This window comes from Hylobates moloch, unplaced genomic scaffold (genome assembly GCF_009828535.3).
Source record: "Hylobates moloch isolate HMO894 unplaced genomic scaffold, HMol_V3 SCAFFOLD_13, whole genome shotgun sequence".
NCBI lineage: Eukaryota > Metazoa > Chordata > Mammalia > Primates > Hylobatidae > Hylobates > Hylobates moloch.
The window spans coordinates 16,156,100-16,174,262 of NW_026652288.1; the positions used below are offsets into that span (position 1 = coordinate 16,156,100).

At 46.7% G+C, this 18,163-nt stretch overlaps 1 protein-coding gene across 3 annotated transcripts in view; it reads right to left on the reverse strand.

The window, feature by feature from the left end:
- Positions 1 to 18,163, reverse strand: part of CYRIA (CYFIP related Rac1 interactor A) — a 111,073-nt gene that overhangs the window by 58,128 nt on the left and 34,782 nt on the right. Inside the window, exons 2-3 of one of the 3 annotated variants that reach the window (XM_058426651.1) lie at positions 12,912 to 12,953; positions 11,035 to 11,190 (exon numbers count right to left, since the gene is read on the reverse strand). The gene's annotated coding sequence lies outside the window, so the exon portion shown is untranslated. The remainder of the gene's footprint in view (positions 1 to 11,034; positions 11,191 to 12,911; positions 12,954 to 18,163) is intronic. The other 2 variants (XM_032172263.2, XM_032172265.2) reach the window with 2 other exon arrangements.

An 18,163-nucleotide genomic window follows, 5' to 3' on the forward strand; every position in this document is an offset into this window, starting at 1 on the left:
TCCCATAATCCCGACATGTCGTGGGAGGGACCTGGTGGGAGGTAATTGAATCATGGTGGCAGTTCCCCCCCAATACTGTTCTCATGGTAGTGAATGTGTCTCATGAGAGCTGATGGTTTTATAAATGGGAGTTCCCCTGCACAAGCTTTCTTGCCTGCTACCATGTAAGATGTGACTTTGCTCCTCATTCGTCTTCCTCCTTGATTGTGAGGCCTCCACAGCCATGTGGAACTGTGAGTCAATTAAACCTCTTTCCTTTATAAATTACCCAGTCTTGGGTATGTCTTTATAACAGCGTGAGAATGAATTAGTACACTCCTTTAAGTCAAAATTCCAGCTGAAGGAATTTTGAAGAATGCTGAAGGCTGGGAGACTTCCATGCATTTTCAGGAGTGCATTTTCAGGTATTTACTGCCTCCACCTCTGGGCAGGAGAGCCAGCGGGTAGTCCTGTCCCAGGGGAGGACATGATTCTCTTCAGTCCTGTTTCCTAATGCATACCAGAGCAGACACAGAGGACCCTGACACTGAAATCCCAAGGAGACTCATTCCCCTGCTTTCAAAGGCCTTCATCTAAATCAAATTCTCATGATCTGATAACTACACTAACAGCAGCCATTCGCTAAGTGTCAGCCCTGCACTCGATGCTATGCTAAGTGCTACACGCAAATGCCCTCATTTAATTCTCACAATTACCCTCCAGTAGGTTAGTTTGAAGAGTTACTGTATTGTATATTTCTGCTACATTGGAGAGCTTTTCTTTGGGCAAATGCAAGAGCTTGCAGTTAAGTACTTTATCCACTAAGGGGCATTATCATCTCACATTAAAAATGCCAGACCTGGTCAGGTAGGTACAGAATACAAATGTAGAAATTGTGAAAAAAGGACAAAGCAGAAGTATCAAGTTCAACATCCTGAATATTTTCTAAACGTGATTCCCCTCATTTGTAAAAAGTGTTTAAACTCACAGTTGTAGTAGCCAATGCTTACTTAATGTAGTAACCCAATTCCCGCTTCAAGGTCATTTCAAAAGCATCTGTCTTGACCACTTTGCCAGAAAACGGGGCTATGACATTTGAGAAGGAAACATGAATAGACTTAGCCATTTGGCTTAGTAATTATCCTCTCCAGCCCCTTCAACTAGTTTCTTAAGTCACGTTTTCCACTGAGGAAAACATCTGCGTTGTGGCTGAATCAACTTCACTCAAGTTAAGGGTAAAAAGAAAGGTTGGAATCCTACCACAAGCTTATCAGAATGAGTTTCTATAACTCATTTAAACAAAACCTCCACTTAAAATTATATTTTGGGTCTGGAAAATACTCTGGAAATGGAAATGCACATAGTTGAAGACCTTTAATTCAAGATCTGTACCCCCGAGCCTGCTCTTATGGACAGATGGGAGATGGACAAAGGTCCAAGTTGCTTCCATGGAGGATGTCCCTGCAGGAAATCTGCAATCCACAAAAGAAGGCAGCAAAGTCCTCGTGGAACTTCCCTGTTTAGATTGATAAGCCAAGACCACAATTAAACCAAACAAACAAACGCACAAAGTTTATCTCTGAATTTCTGTGTAAGCGCAGCCTGGCTCCTGATGACTCAGCCATGCTCTATCCTGATTTCAACTTTCCCCTGTCGTCAGGGTTCCCAGGCTGCTGTCTGTGGCCACACAGTCCTCTACATTCGAACGCTTTGCCTTTCACCCTCTGGAGAGCTTGCAAGCCTCCCAGACAGATCACGCACTGTTTGGGCTATTTCTTCATTCCACTTGAAGACAGCAAATTGTGATTCCAACACGAGGTCTGAGTTGCTCCCCAGCTCATATCATCTGACAACCAGCTCAGCTACACAAAATAATCTCAGGTCCTCTGGTGCTCAGTGCAGGATGGAAAATACACTGAGGAAGGAGTGTGGCGACACCCGGTCACCTGCCACGTAGCAGCTGTATGGCCTTGGCAAGGTGCCACATCCCTCTCCACAGCTGCCTTTTCTTGAATGCCTACTGGATGCCAAGCTCTTTGCTGGCTGTTACTCATCTTCAAAATCTCTCTGCAGAGGAGTGCTTTCAGATAAGGAAACTGTGGCACAGCAAGATTCCGGTACTCATGAAGACCATTCCCTTCTGTGTGACTCCATTAGATGGACTGAATCAGGCTCCAAACAGGAGCCAGTAGTTCTTGTCCATAAAGGAGCTCTGGCAATGAATTCTGCATAAATTGTTTCTAACCATGAAATACAAAATGGCTTATTTTTTTTTCCTTTGAGTTTTCTAGGCTCTTACTGCTCTGAGCATGGTCTGGAGACTGGCACCCACCTGGGAGCTTATTACAAATGCAGTCTCTCAAGCCCCACCTCAGAACTGCTGAACGCAAGTCTACGTTTTAATCGAATCCTCAGTGTCCTCAAGTTTGAGAACCACTGCACTTGACTAAGGATCTGAAGTCCCAGTGTCATATCCCCTTCTTTTCTGCCTCCCCCAAGTACCCAGTGGTTGTTCTAGGATTGGTCCCGAAATCGGGAGTTCCTCTCCCACTGGTTTAGTACGCATTTGGTTTTACAAGTGGGCCCCTTGATTAGTCCCACTTGCACAAATGAAAGTTTACATTGCAACCAGGGATAGGACTTACTGAGCCCCCACTGCAGGCTGGGCTTTGTACTAAGTGCTTCACATACAATATCTCAGTCCTTGAGCTGGACTAGATAGCTATGAAGTCTTCACTCTTCCTACAACCAACACTGCCTCCACTCTCCCAGCCTGCTTCTTCACCTGCAAATGGGATCACACAGAGGTAGACCCAATGATCCCTCAGATCCCTCCAAAAGTAAGCTTTATGAAGTTTCCAAGGTTCAACTCTCCACAGAAATCTCTGTTATAATAGAAAATCTAGATCGCTAAATGCAATGCAAAAGCAGAAAACAGTCAATCTACATATTGCAGCTATTACTGAATGTTACTGTAACATTTGGTGGCTCAGTGACGAGGCAGCTGGTCTTTCTGAACCGATACCAGCAGCTCTACCACTGGGATGTCCCTGGTGCAAACTGGGAGGTGCAGACGGGACACAGGGCAAGTGCCCTCCACAGGCCCAGGGTTGGCATGGTGACGCCTGGGACCATCTTCACTCAATTCTTCTCTTCCGTTTCGCTCGATTATCACTGTGTGAGATCTTGCCCCAGAAGGACAGAGCAATCCTGAGGGCGAGGCCTGATGTCAGGGGAGAACAAGCCAGTCTTTGTCAGGTCCCTCAAGGGGACGAGGCCAGCCTGGCTCAGGCTGCACACAGAAGAGGCCTGTGCTCACTCAGCCGTAGAGTGGTGGCCTGCTCCATCCTTCATGGTGGGAGCCCGCCACTTGAACATTCTACATCCCCCTCCTCCTGACTCCAGGGCTGGGCGAAGTGGAGGGATCTGCTCCTGGGGCCTGCAGGCATTTGCACTAAAAAGGCTTCAAGTAGAACTTACTGCTCACACTAGCACCAAAAACTCTTTGTTGAACAATTCCTCTCCCCTTGGCTGGTTTCCCACTATCCCATTCACAATGGCATCCTTCCCTACATCACCCTTTGTCAACTCTCCAGCCTTCCCTGGCTCCCCCGGGCTCCTGCTTCCACACTGACTCTGGGCCTCTCACTCCCTCTGAGAGGTCTCCTCGCTCAGACGACCTTCCTGCCTCTGGACTCCTAAGACCTTTCCTTGGTTGTCTGAAGGGCAGAGATGGCGTCACACTCTAGGGATGTCTGCCGGGTGTTCATCCTGATATCTGTCAGGATGCTGGCCTCGGTTTTGCAACTCAGTCATCCAGGAGATGCTTCATAAATGGTCAGCAAGTGTTTGAACCTACGTTGTACTGCAGACACTTGCTTCTAATAGAAAATTCAACTGAGGCTTTAAGTCAAAATAAAAATCGCTAACAATCACGGAGTCCTTACAGTGCTCCAGGCACCTTTCTAAATGCTTACCCATATTAACTCATGCAGTGATCCCAGAACCCTTACAAGGTTGGTGCTATTAGTCTCCTCATTTTAGAGATAAGGAAACTGTCCTACGAAGAGGTTTGAAAACTTGCCCAAGAGCATCTGGCTCCAGAGCCTGGGCTCTTAACCGCAGCACGACAAAGGATTATATCAAGACCACAATGAAAGCAAATCATACCTGAAGCCCACTAACATGTACAATATTTGCTATACGGGGGTCCTGAAACTAGGTACGTGTGCCTCTGCAAATGTCATCAAGTTTCCAGGCTCCTTGTATTACACATTATAGCAACTGAAGACAATTGATAGATGGCTGTTCCCCTTCTCCCTTGATTTGCAGCATAGTCAAGACTTCAGGTCTGGAGACAGGAAAGAGCTGAGGTACGAGAAAGGAAGTCCTAAGAGGAGCACTGATGACCAAGTGCGGTCCTTAGAGGAAATACTGGCCAAATTGGTTTCAGCAGTCACGATTCTTCATAACTCCTCTGCCAGTGTGCACCTGGCCCCAACCCCAGGACTCTGCCCACTTCCGGGTCAGTGCAGTCTCTATCCTGGGGCCAGTGTGCCGCCAGCTTACAGCTCCAAACAGAGAAAGACAGGCTTGCCATCAGGCCTAGGCCAAAACCCCCTGCCAAGCCGGTTCTCCTAGATTCCAACCCAAAGAAGGAACAAAGACAGGGTTGGAAGAAGGAGGGAGAACTGAAACCAAGGAACTGAACATTGTAGCTGTGCCAGAGCTCTCAGCACAGGGCTGGTAGCTGCCTCATTAAGGCCTGCAGCCAGGAGGGTAGGGTACAAGCTGAGCCCCTTTCACTCTGTGAGCCAGATCAGCTGTTGTCTGTTGAGGGCTGACAGAGGCCTTGCCTGCTATGAAGAGGTGAGAGGTAATTTATGTCCCTTCAGCGGGGCTTCCTGTTGGTGGTGGTTTAAGTGCAAACTCCACACCAAGGTCCTGCCAGGTCATGTGCGATTTAACAGGACTCAATGACTCTTTTGGGAGTTGGGTATCTTAAAGACAAGTTCAGAGATGGAAGACGTTGCATGATCAAGCCCAATTCCCTCATAGTTATGATGAAGGGAAGAGGGCTGACCAAGGTTAATTGGTTACTCAGTGGCAGTTTGGACTAGAATCCAAGTTAAACCCAGATATCATGGTCACTTTTTGTTTTTCTCCCTCTCTCCCTCTTTATTTATTTTTAAATCTGTATCCTTGTTGTACCAAGAAAGCACCACAGAGAGGCAGCACTGTGGGGTTTTGAAGGAGAAGGGAAGTCTTTCCAGCTGGGCTATCAAGTCAGGCTTCCTTGGGGAGGTGGTCTTTGGTGTGGATTCTGAGGACGTGGAGGACTACAGAGCCCAGGCCAGCATGAGAGTGTGCTCGAAACTGCCTCAGTGCAGGAGCAGGGGCAGGAGGATGCTGCCTCTAAAAAGAACACTGCCCCTTTCTCTCTTCACTCCCTCTTCCCAGCATCTTCTCTTTCTTTCTCTTTTTAAACAATCCTTTTGAATTTCTCCTGATATAAAAGGGAATGCTCACTCCCCCTGGGTGCAGCCCGGGTTTTGGAGAGAATGGAGTCAGAGAAAGCACTTGTTGAGGTCTACTTTTCCTTAGAGGAAGAAGAGAAGAAACCCAGGTCATATGTCTTGTCCCCAGCCCAGCCCATTAGGAAGAACAAATAGGGCCCCTAAGAACAAGAAACCAGACAGCCCTGGCTGTAAGGAGGGCAAGTGATTCTAAATGCATTTCGGTAAAGAGCATGTCACAGAGCTGCCCTTGTCTTCAAAAGACTCCATCAGAGCAAAGCACCCACCCCAAAGCCCCTCGCTGTTGAGATGTTTATGCCAACTAGAACTGAGGCATGGTTAGGTTTAGAGATGATTCTGTAAGGAGGGATGGCTACCCAGTCTCTAGAACTAGAACCAGCTTCCTTGTAAGGTGATGAGTTCCCCATCCCTGAAAGCATGTGAGCGGACACCCGAAGGGAAAGATGTAGCTTTCAGAGGGCTTCTAGACATATGCTGCTCTGACTTCACTCTTGCCCGGTCCTGCATTTTGGAGTCCAGGTGAGACTCAAATCCAAACACAATGCTTAGTTTCATAATTTCCTCCTTGGTCTGCCTGAAGCCCCATCTGCTTGTGCAGAGGGTGATACACAGCATGAACAGTGCAAGCGGGGACAATTAGACAAGAGTTTGGATCCTGATGTCCTCACAGCTATGGGCTTTGGCCAAGCCATTTCCTCCCTGAGCTTCAGTCTCATCTTCTGTACCTGGTCCCAAGCTACTTCCTGGAGCTTGTGAACATCCAGTACCATGAAGTGCAAAGATCTTGGCACAACCAGGGAAGTGTGCAGGACTTAATCTAGCCCATCCATTCATCTTCCAGCCAACAGGGGTGATGGGAGGTCAACTGCACCATGCTCTGAGCTAGGTTCTAGAATAAATTCTACATAATGTACACATGCATACATACACACATATATACCCATATATACACACATGTAGGTACATGCATATGTACATACACATGTACATAAAACCCTCTGTGTGTGTGTGTGTGTGTGTATATATATATATACACACACACACACACACACATACATATTCCACCCCAAATGTTCCACCCCAAGAGTTCCAAAGGGAAGGTAGCAGGGGAAATACAGTTTTCACTTAGAAAAAGCAGACTCAGGTCTCTGTAAAGTGGCATTTTACCACCAGAGAGCTATGGTGTAATCCATGCTGTTAAATGAGTGTTTCTGGATGATGAAGATGAATTCCTCCTCCTCTTCTTTCTACGTCTTTTCTTGGTCCCCTTACCCTATTCTGCTCACTAACACCTCCATAGGGTCAGAGAAAAGATCAATTCAAATTAGTCAATTCGCTTCTTTTTAGTCACTGTTGGGAACAAAGTGGGAGGATGAGGAGGTGGCTACTAATGGATTTTTGAAAAGCAGAGTTGAGGCATTATCTGAGCATGATGAGCAGGCTGGCTATTTCCTCCTCACCCATGACAGAGAAATGAATGTTGGCCCTTATTTATAGAACGCAGTTCTGTACCTGAGCATCTCACTTCCAGCTCCCAACTCCTACTCATCCTTCAATGCCCAAATCATATGGCTCCTTTTGGAGCCTTCCCTGACTTTCCTGGGCAGAGAACACATTCCATCCTCTGCATTCACATCACTGTTCATGTCTGGGTTCTTATCTGCCATCTGCTCCTCTGACTGTTGGCTGCTTTTGTCTTTGTCATGTGATTAGAAACTCCTTGAGGTGCTGACCATGTCCGATTTGTCCTGATGTTCACGGCCCAACACAGGGTGTGGCCCTTGGTAGATACTCAGATATTCCTGTTTAATGAGTGTGTAATTTCTAAAAGAACACTCTGATTTTAGTATTCAGTGGAGACAGGGTTAAGGAATGGATATTACTCATTCATTTTCTGATGAGAAGAAAATGTAACAAGACCTAAATCCCATCATTTCTACTAGAATAGTTTAAGTTTTTGCCAGCCAATTCTAAGAGAAACAAAACTTATATTCTAACCATTTCACAGCTATCTGTGTACTAAGACTGGGCATGAAATGACGAGTTTAGCATTCACTACAGCACCAATGGTGGGAAGGGTCATTGTATGCATCTGCTACCCACAGCCATCTCATTCAGTTGATCTGTGTGAACTTATTTTACAGCCAAGGAAACTATAATCTTATGATAATATATGAAAGAGGTATAAAATAAGCATTTTAAGGAACCAGGGTTTCAAATAAAATTAGGCTCTTTGCCTCTTAAAACTCCAATCCTAATAACTCATCCATTTTTGCTTAAAAACTGTGAGCAGCTCTAAGCTGTCCTCAAAACAGACTCAAACCACTTGGCTTGGTCTGGAAAATCCCTCATTCATACCCTCACCTCCCTCTCTAAGTGAGTTCCTCGGTCTCTCAGACTCACCTCTCCACATTCCACAGTCTCAGGAGGGAGGTGAAGGTGCACAAGATTCCCCAAGGCACAGTCCTTGCCTATGTATCTCCATCTCCCGGCCTGGAAATTCCTAACACCCTTCCCTGAAGCATCTTGACCTCCTTGCTTGGTTCCTGCCTGGCTACATCTCATCTCCAGGACTGAGTGCAGACAACCTGCTCCCAAGAAGCTTCCGTGGTTCCACCCCTCAATCTGGGTCAGGGACTCCTCCTCTGAGCTCCCCAAACACCCATTCCTAATGCAACACCGATCAAAGTGTGTTGTCTCGCCATTAGTGCGTCTCCTGGTAAAACCAGAAGCAACTCAACCGCAGGGGCTGACCTAGTCCTCATTTATCCCCAGTGCCTGGTGCAGCACTCACATAGAAGAGGCACTCATATATCTGCTGAATGAATGATCCTCCTTCTACCCCAAAGGCGAGGCAGACCAATAGTCTATCACGTAAGTAAATTCCAAGAGAACAGGTAAAAGTGACCTGTGGGAGGCTCCAGCGGAAAATTCCTACTCTAGCAAATTGACTCTATGATGATCAAATTAAGACAACTGTTTACATCAACCTACTTTATCGATGCAACTTCCCCAAGAAGCTTTGATAGCACCAGGCCATGGAGTCCTAAGAATGGGGCCCAGACTCATTAATCTGCAGAGTCCCAGTAGCTAGGGCCCAGTAAAGGTTTTTGAATGAATGACTAACACTACATTGGGAAAGAGCTCTGGGGAAGAGAAAGAAAGGGTAGAAGAATCTCCAGAAAAGCCAGCCAGAACATAAACGCCCAAGTCCTTTCTGCCCTCACTTGATTCCACAGGCTCCTCATTCCTTCTGCTCCAATCCTACTGTCACTCGAGGTTGGGTAAAGCCCAAGCGCATAACCTGCTCAGAGATTTAGTTCTGGCTCTTCCTTCTAGCCTTGCTCCCTCACTTTCTCCAGATCCTGCCCAAATAATGCCTTATCCAGAGGTATTCCCTGGCACTGTATATAAAACAGTAATGCCCATTTCCCTCAACTCTCTAGCTCTCTGACTTAGCTTTATTTTTTTCTGCTTTATTTTTTTCATAGCAACTAATATTGCCTGATGTAATACATGCATGTTTGTTAGTTGTTGATGATCCCTTGACCCTACTTCAATGCAAGCTCCTTGAGAACAGGAACTTGGTTTTGTTCTGTCCTGTATCCCTATCACCAAGATAGCAAGAGCCACCCACTGCATGGTTCATGTTCCATGAACATCTATTGACTGAATGGATGACTGGATGAATGGCTGCCTTAGAAAAGCTAACAGGCAAGGAAGAAAGCCCTGAATGAGCATGTGCTTGGACCCTGACTGTCTTGCTGAGTGCCAGGCCAGGATACTGCCCCAAATCAATTGACTCTTACTCTTGGTCTTGGATGTAGGCTAGCCTGAAGGGAAAAAGCCACTGGGAGGGAATTAGTTTTCAGCTAATACCTCATGGGACAAAGGGCTAGGAAAGTAGTAGTTCTAACTTTGGGTATGGCAGAGAAAACCTTCCAATGGCCAGGCTGGAGAGGCAATCTGGCTAAAGTCCAGGTGAGAAAAGGCTTCTATGGATGAAGAGCTCTGAAATAAAAAGGCTGTTAACAGTTTCTCTCCTTTTTAAATCATTGGGGCTTAACAGTATTTGTGGACAAGGCCTGTCCTAGATTTTATGCACAAGGCTCAAATGAAATCTAGATATGGGATCAAAGCTATATTTAAGTAGCTCTAAAAATGGGTAGGTAGGGAAAGGAGATGGTATTTGCTGAGGTCTCCTATAAGCAAGAAACCATGCTCATGGGTGAATCTCACTTAATCCTTAACACCAGCTTATAACATGGAGGGTACTATCCCTACCTTACAGGTGGGGAAACAGAAGCTTGGGGATTTAAAATGGTGATTTAAGCAAAATCACTGAGCCAACACATAGCACAGCTGAGATCTGAAGTCAGGTGTGTCTAAGTCGCAAAGTTTTTCTCCTTCCTCTGAATTATGCTATAGCTCAGAAACCACTCTAGAGAAAGAAACTACAAGAGGAAGAAAGGAAGCAGACATGAGATAAACATGTTCTCCAAAGAATAAGAGTCTGGCATAAGAAACAAGTCTGGGATAAGACAATCCTGGGAATGCAAAACAAGCTTTAGATATCACCTGGTCTTACCTTCTGTCCTATGCTTAGCTTCGTGAAATACTTCTGGTTTTAGTTTTTCAGAAAAGGCAAGGTATCTAGCTGAAAAAGAAAAGCTTCAAGACAGAGGATAGCAGAAGATAACACCAAAAACTAGTGCAAGAGTGAAGATGTGTGTCCATCTCAGTGTGTTGGCATTTTTTTCATGACTCCTGACCATGATTCCTTACGCTGGGCCTGCGTAAGGGAGATGTGTTAATATACCACAGTCCAGGCAGCTGAACGCTTGACCAAACTTTGGTCATCTGGGAGGGAGGTCAGCCTACATCAGGTGCAATTCCAATGAAGACATTCTAGTAGATGTGGCCACATTCCTTGCACATAAGAAGGAAAGGATCCATAAGTGACTGGGAGGAGGGGAGAGAGAAGAGCAATAAGCAGACAGAGCCATTGCGTTGGTGGTCAGGAAAGCGGGTGATGAGAGTGGTTAGCTGCAGCCTGTCTGCTGTAAGCGCTCTTGGATGAAACTTCATGAACTGAATTTGTTTCTAAAGATGTTGTAGCAGGTGGGATGCAAATCCGTTCTCTGACATGGGATCTAAATTCCATCTCAGATTGGCTACCAAAGGACCTCTCCTCCTACTGTCTAAATCTAGTTGGCTAGCATGGGCAGAAAGGAACACTAAATGATTCTGCAAGGAAAAAGGAACCTAGATCTACAGCTCGACTCTGTTCTTCCCCTGCATGTAATTCTCAGCTACCCTCTTTCATTCCTTAACCCTCAAAAGACTCAAGATAGCACAGATCCCACTCAGAATACAGCTATAGAACTCAGAGCCTTGAACCCTTTCCTTAATACTTTCATGTCTTTCACAACATAAGCATGCATATGACATACTTCCTGCGGTATAATGATGGTTATCAGTGTGCTACACGTTATAACCAAAGTCAATTGTTTCTTACCTGGAAATATCTCCTGTGATTCAGTTTCACCAATCCAGGCTGATGGGATGAACCAGCTTAGCTGCTGTCTGGCCAAAGTAAGTTGGACTTCCCAAATCAGGACAGTGGCCTCCTAGAGTCCTGTAGCTTTTCTGTCCTTAAGATGGTGGTACCCTGCTAAAAAGGGAATGCAAGTCATGTTACTGTGAGAAGCAATTTCCTATTCTCCACTAGTCACAATGTATTTTTTAAGGAGAGCAGAGAGTCACAAGATCATAGATTATCAGGCCTGAAGGACATCTAAGAGACAGTCTTGTCTAATTCTTTCATTTTATAATTAGGGGATTGAGGCTCACAGAAGAAACCAGCCTCACTCGGGGACTCAGCAGTTTGGGGGTTGAATCCACACTGGAACATGTCTCTGACTCTCTGGCCTTTGACATATTTTTTAAATGCAGCCATGTGGTCAGGCTGACTTCTCAAACAAGTGGTCATTGACCTTGAATGGGAAGTCTTTTTATTTTTTGTTTAACAGATTTTGAAAAAGGGAGGTGGCACTTTTTCCATATTGCTGTTTTTGTAGTTTCACCCCTGGGAGCTAAATTAGTAAAACAGCCCACCTCAGGCATGTGGTTGGGATGGTTCTCCCTGTTTCTCATTAGAAAAATATTGTTATAAAATACCATGACCCATGAACACAGTGACACAGTGGGGAGTGAGTGCTGCTCTTCAGCGAGAAGCATATGTGGCCCCAGGTGTCTCTCTCTCTCTCTCTCTCTTTCCCTCCGTGTTTCAGAGAAACACAGCAACAGACATGAACTCTTTTTCCATGAGTATCATTTATTGCTTTTTCCATGAGTATCATTTATTGGCTCCTGTGCATTTGAATGGCCACTCCTTTGTGCAGAAAACCAAATCATAGAAAATAGAGGGGAGCTCTCACTTATTAAGCAAATATCTCTCAGGCATAGCATGAGAATTGTATAGATATACTTTCTTATTAATTTGTCCTCAAAAAATCCCAGTGAGATACCATTAATTCCATTTTTCCAAAGAGGTAGGAAACCAATCTTTCAAGAGCTAGGATGATCTGCAGAGTCAAAAAGAGATACAATGCAGAAGCAGAAATAAACTCATGCCTCCTAAATCTACTTTTTGCTATCTAAACTGAACTATATAGTTTGTTACTAGGGCAAACACTAGAGTTGTCTGTTTTTTCCAATGTTTCAGCTCAAATGCATGAGACAGTTCTTTAAAGCTGAAATTGTTGTAAGGGCATGAAAGATTATTCTTATTAGATTCTCTTTCTGACGGGGGTGGGGGATGGTGGTGGGGCTTGTGGGGGAAGTAGGGGTCTAAAGTCCAAGACTTCCTGCCAGGCTCCCAGCTGGGGCTCCCAGGCCCCCAGAGGCTGGGCTGGTTCTGGCTCTCAGCAGCAGGGGCAGCAGCAAGAGGGCACCTCAGGAAGTCACAATTATCAACGCTCCCTGGCTCAAGGCTTTGTTCCTGTTCTCAGACAACAAGGGACATGCCAGGAGAGATGGGGTGGGGGTGGGGGTGGAGAAAGAGGAAGAAAAAACAGGAAGTGAAGTGGGGGAGGAGGGAAGGAAATGATAGAGAAAACACAGCAACTCTGAAATGTCCTTGGCTTGATGAGAAAGTGATTTCTGAGTGGACATTAGTGGAGCTGGGCCCTGCATTTTAGGAAACCGGATTGTGATGGTAATAGGGCGGGGCAAAGATGTTTACTTCCTCCAAACTCAGGGTTGGGGTCCACAAATTCCATTTCCCACCACCGAGCACAGCCTGGCACAGGGCTGTTTTCCACACCTCAGGTGTAGACACGGAAGGTGGTGAATTTCCAAAGAAGGATTCTGGGGTAAGGCCCTGTTCCTCACCTCTTGACTGTGGCTGAGGGGCCAGGCATGTCACAAAAGGATCTGGAAACAAGAGAAAAGCTCTCAAAGTGATCAGGTATCAGGGAGAGCTATCCCATCCTCACTGCTTTTTTTTTTTTTTTTTTTTTTTTCCCTCAAATGTCCTCAAAATTGAACCCATTTTCAGTGTGCATGACTGGGACGGATTCACTCAGCTGGGTTCAGCACAAATGCTGCTATCTTCCACTACAAAACTAAGAGGATCAGTCAGGTGGAACACTGGGTTTCCTCCTGATCATGATTCTAAGACACCTCCTGCTTGTTTTCCTATCCACTTTGTTCACTCCATTTACTTACTGAGGCTTACAGAAATTCCCCAACTCCAAATGCACATTGTAAAGAATGACAGTCACTTGGTAACTTGGAACAACCACACACAGAGATGACCCTAATAATAACTTAATAACGGAATACCACTTCTACTAATGCTAATACTATTCATAGACCCCTGATGGGCACCAGGGGGTAGAGAATGCAGAGCCCCTCATGGGTAAGCCATTACATACCGGTCCCCCCTACTCCAGCGGGTCCCCCATACTGGCTATGCATCTACGAAGCTAACAAAAAATACAGACCCAATCCAGAGTAGCGGTCAGGAAACTTGTATGGTTAAAAATCTTCTGAGAGGGTTTTAGTGTCACCAACCTGGCTCTGATCTATGGACTAGCATTCAGTTAACATGGACCCCCACTCAGCTCTCACCCTCACCCCACCTTCTCCCACCTTACAGATGCAACCACAAAGGCTCTCCAAGGGCAGGGGCTCACTCCAGGTCCCACAGCTAATGGCCTCCCAGGGATCTGCCCCACTCCTCCAAACCAAACATAGAACAACAAAAAGTCAGCATATGTTTGAGAGGACTCCAAGCCTTCTGAAGCAATTGCTGATGGTTTACTGTGTGAGTCACCCCGGGGCCAAGTGTCCATTAGGGAGAACAGACAGCAAGGGGCGAAAAGAAACTGAAAACTCTCATCTCGCATCTCCACAGGCAGCACAACCTCACATATCACCAGCAACACCAGCATGCATTTGCTCCCATCCAAGCAGTCACATGTGGCCCAGGCTATTTCCACAGTGCTATGCCCCGTGCCTGGCCTGGTGGGGATTCACACCACCCAACACAATCAGGAGTTTGCCCTTCTGTAGCACCTGACAGCCAGTGAAATGCTTTTCCATATCTTTTCACCTTTGCTCATTTTGAGAGTGGTACAAAGCTGAGGGGTAATCACCCCAGTTTATAAATGGAGAAGCTGAAATCGGAGACAGGAGGTGCCTTATCCAGCGTCTCAAAACAGAACTAGGGCCTGAAATAGGCATCTCCTGTCTTCCAGTCTAGCGACCTTTCCCCATGTCCTGTCCCTCCCCACCCCATTCAGGGGAGGGCTAGGGAACAGCTTCAAATGGCTGCTGCCTTCCCCTTCTGAATGGCTTTGGAAATTGAAAAGCAAGGCACAACAACTGAAGGGAAGGCAATATCCACTATGAGAGGCTGAAAGGGCCCCAAAGACCGCGTCTCCACCCTCCAGAGTGGGCAGTCAAGGGACACAAAGCCCAGGGTGGGGCATGCTTGTGCCCACAGTTCACCAACAGCAGAGCTTAGACTGAGTCCCTCAATGCCAGCAGCACAGACCAACACTGAGAAACCAGAAGGGGCAGGTGTTTAGATAATAAAAATAGCTAACACTGATTAAGTACTTACTGTGTGTTGGGCTTTGTTTAGCACTGTACATGTAGCGACTCCCTGAAACCTCATGGCAATCGAACTAGGTAGGCATTATTATTGTCCCCTTTTACAGGTGAGGTAACTGAGGCACAAAATGGTTAAGTCACTTGTCCATGGGATTTAGCTTTTGAGTGATAGAGTCAAGGTGTGAATTTAAGCAGTCTGGCTCAAATTCTGCAAAGCCAAACAGTGGAAAGAAAGAAAACAAAGCAAATACACTAGGAACAGATGACACCTTCCTTCAAAAGGAGAGAAGGAAGATAGGAGACTCTCTAGGCAGGAAAGACTGAGAGCTGCTGTGCAGGCAGAATTAGGAATTTGGTACCTAGTCCCCTCTGGGTAGCAGCCGACCAATGTCAGCCAACACCAGTAAATGACATCCTGGTGTTGGTGTTTACACAGCACCACTGTGGGAGGAGGGAGTGGCTGGGCCAGGGAGGGGATGAAGGGAGGGCCTGAGATGGGAGAGTCACCAGGATGGGTGGAGGGGATGATGCCTTGGGAAGCCAATTCCTATGTCCCAGAGGGATGGAGCAGCTGGGTAGGCAGGCAGGCGGTTCCCTTTCTGCATCCCCAGCACCAGCAGTGCACACATGCCCAGGACACCAGGCTTCGGGGATGCCACTGGGTTTCAGCCTCATGAAGCCCGGGAAGCCAGGAAAGACAGGGGTCATCTCTCACCATTTCCACAACGAAGAGCTAAAGCCAAAAATAGTCACGGTCCTAGAATAATAACAACAACAACAACAACAGCCACCATTTGTTGGCAGGTTATGATTTGTCAGGAAATATGCTAGATGTGTATATAGATTATGTAAAAATGATACCAACTCTGAGAGGTCCATATGATTATTCTTAATTTACAGTTGAGGAAAGCTAAGTAATTCTGTAAAGGTCAAAGCTAGCAGGCTATGAGGAAGGATCTGAACCACCATTTATCGGACTGAGGCCCCTGATCTCACCTCAAAGCTGTGTGTGCTGTGAAATGGTTAAGTGACTTAACCACAACCGTGCAGCTGTGCTAACCCACAGCCAGCTTCTGGGCTGTGAGAGCACATGGGCACAGGCGTTTACGTCCACATACTCCTTACACTACACATCCACACTAAGTGCTGCTAACCACTTTTATATACACAGTCATACAATTGGGGTGATTTAATGGTTTATCATCCAAATGAGGATACCTCTGAGAGTGAAAGGGGGCCCTTTTAATAATATTGCTGGGACAACAGGCAGACACCAGGATGGTCCTAGGCATGTAAGAACATGCAGTCACCCGAATACAATCCAGACTCCCACAGGCTGGTTACTTTTATGTCCAGTCGTGTTGGTAGAGGACCCTTCTGGGCAATGCCTTGCTTCCCAATCCACACAAATACTCCTTCCCAAAAATTCACTCTCCCTGTGTTCACCTGCCTGTCTTCTGAATTCACGGAGCTTGCTGGCCTTATAGATAAACAGGCTGATGCCACTTGGTTATAAAGCAGTCATGCTGTGGTTTGAGAAGGCAGGGTGTCACTAATTGAAACAGTGTATTTTAAAAGACTGGTGGGTTCCTTGTGCCCTGGCAGCCCAGAACCCTAATACCCAGCTGTTCTGATAAGCAGCCAGTCCCTCAAGAGTGAGGGCTCTGTGGCTGTCCCATTGAGGACAGCCTGAGACAAGCAGATGGGAAACCAGCACAGGAGTACAGATGCCACCACTACTGGACCTCCTGGAGAAACCGCCGTCTACTGGGAGGACATAGACCTGGGGTCCTCAGGGGACAGGTGCATCTCTGAGACAAGGCCTGGCCTTTTTCTGCTGCCAGCAGGCACCGATCATGCATGGAGGTGAGCAGCTCTAGCCTGGTGAGAGATCCTCCCTTTCCCCCTGACTGGGCCTAGTGGGGAAGGAGGTAGCATTTAAAGCTTGTTTTTGTTTTACTCTTTCCCTAAGAATCTGCCTTCTTAGGAATCTCTGACCAAGAGGAAGGAAGAATCTGCTGTTCTTTTGAAGCCAGGAAGTCACTCTTAACAAACTCTCCCATCAATACAGGTAAAGTGCAGAGCTAATGAGAAAGCAGAAGGCATTTGTCTGTTCTCTGAAGACACCGTTTCTGGCATATGTTTAATTGTGGAGCATCATAGGACCTCGAGGCCAGGGATTTTCAGAGGCCCCAGAGAAGCCTGCCAGCTCCTAGCAGCCCTAGAAACTGGCAGGGCTCTTGGAGGCACTGAAGGGCAGGGCTCTGGGCCCTCATCCTGCAATAAAAGGAATAGAAATACTTTTTACCTGTTTTGTGTAGGGACTTCTGCAAGTGATGATTTTTTGGTAAATAGACCCTTTTTCCAAATTAGGCCACATGCACAGGTTGTGGGAATTAGGGAATGCACTTAGATTCTTACCAGTTACCATTCAACACACAACAGCAGTGATTATGACCATATGTTATAATGTTATTCTGGGGGATGCTTAAGACCTAGAGAAGGAAAGGATTTGTCTGATGCCACCCAGCATGCAGCCTTCCCATGGTGGGAAGCCCAGCACAGAAGGAGCCCAGAGACCAGATAGTGACTAACTGGGAGTGGCCATGGCTCAGGCAGTACTAGACAGTCAGAGGCCAACATGCCGGTGATGATGGTGATGGGGCAGAAGATACCAACCCTTATTCACTGAGCATTGACTGTTTGCCAGGCATGGTCTAGACATCACCTGGATATTCCACCAGCCCTCTCCCCACTCTTGCTGGAAATGGCAGTGCTCCTATTATCCACATCTTACAGATAAGGAGCTGGACGGTCACTCAGAGAGGCTGAGTGATGAGCTCTGGGTTAATGGCGAGCAGATAACGAAGTGCGCATTTGGACTCACATCTGAGGGACCCCCACCTGGGCCCTGACCACTGTACTCTACAGCAAAGGAGAGGACCCAGGCCACCCTCAGAGGTGGCATTTATGAGTCATGGGGTGGGGAAGGCAGTTGCAAGTGGCAAATGGTAGCAGAACCAGAACAAGAGCTCAGATCTCTACTCCTGGGCTCACATTAGTCCCATTTCCCAAGGCTGTGGTTTAACATCTCTCTGTGGTCTTTGTAACACCTGAATAGCCATTAAGGTGAGTGCACCCATGTTCAGGGCAGGAGAACACCTGCCAAACTGGCTGCAGCAATCAGGAAACTCCACCAAGCTTTTCGATGAGTTCACATTGCACTGCCTGAACATAACCGGGGCCGGGGTGGGGGGTGGGGGTGGGTTCCTTCTCCTTCAGACTGCATTTCAGAATGTCAGTTACACCAGGTCTCCTTTGAGTGAGGAAGTGGGAGACACATTAGAAACCCAAGGAGGCCAGCTTCCTCTTCTCTGACAACCCCAAGCAACAGCACAATTGGATGCCAGACAAAGGGGCATTTTTACCTCCCTTCTTCCCATCCACGGCTCCAACTACAGGAGCATCACCATTAGGGAGGGGTAATGGGCACACCTTAAGCAGGTTTGAGATGTCAGCAGCTG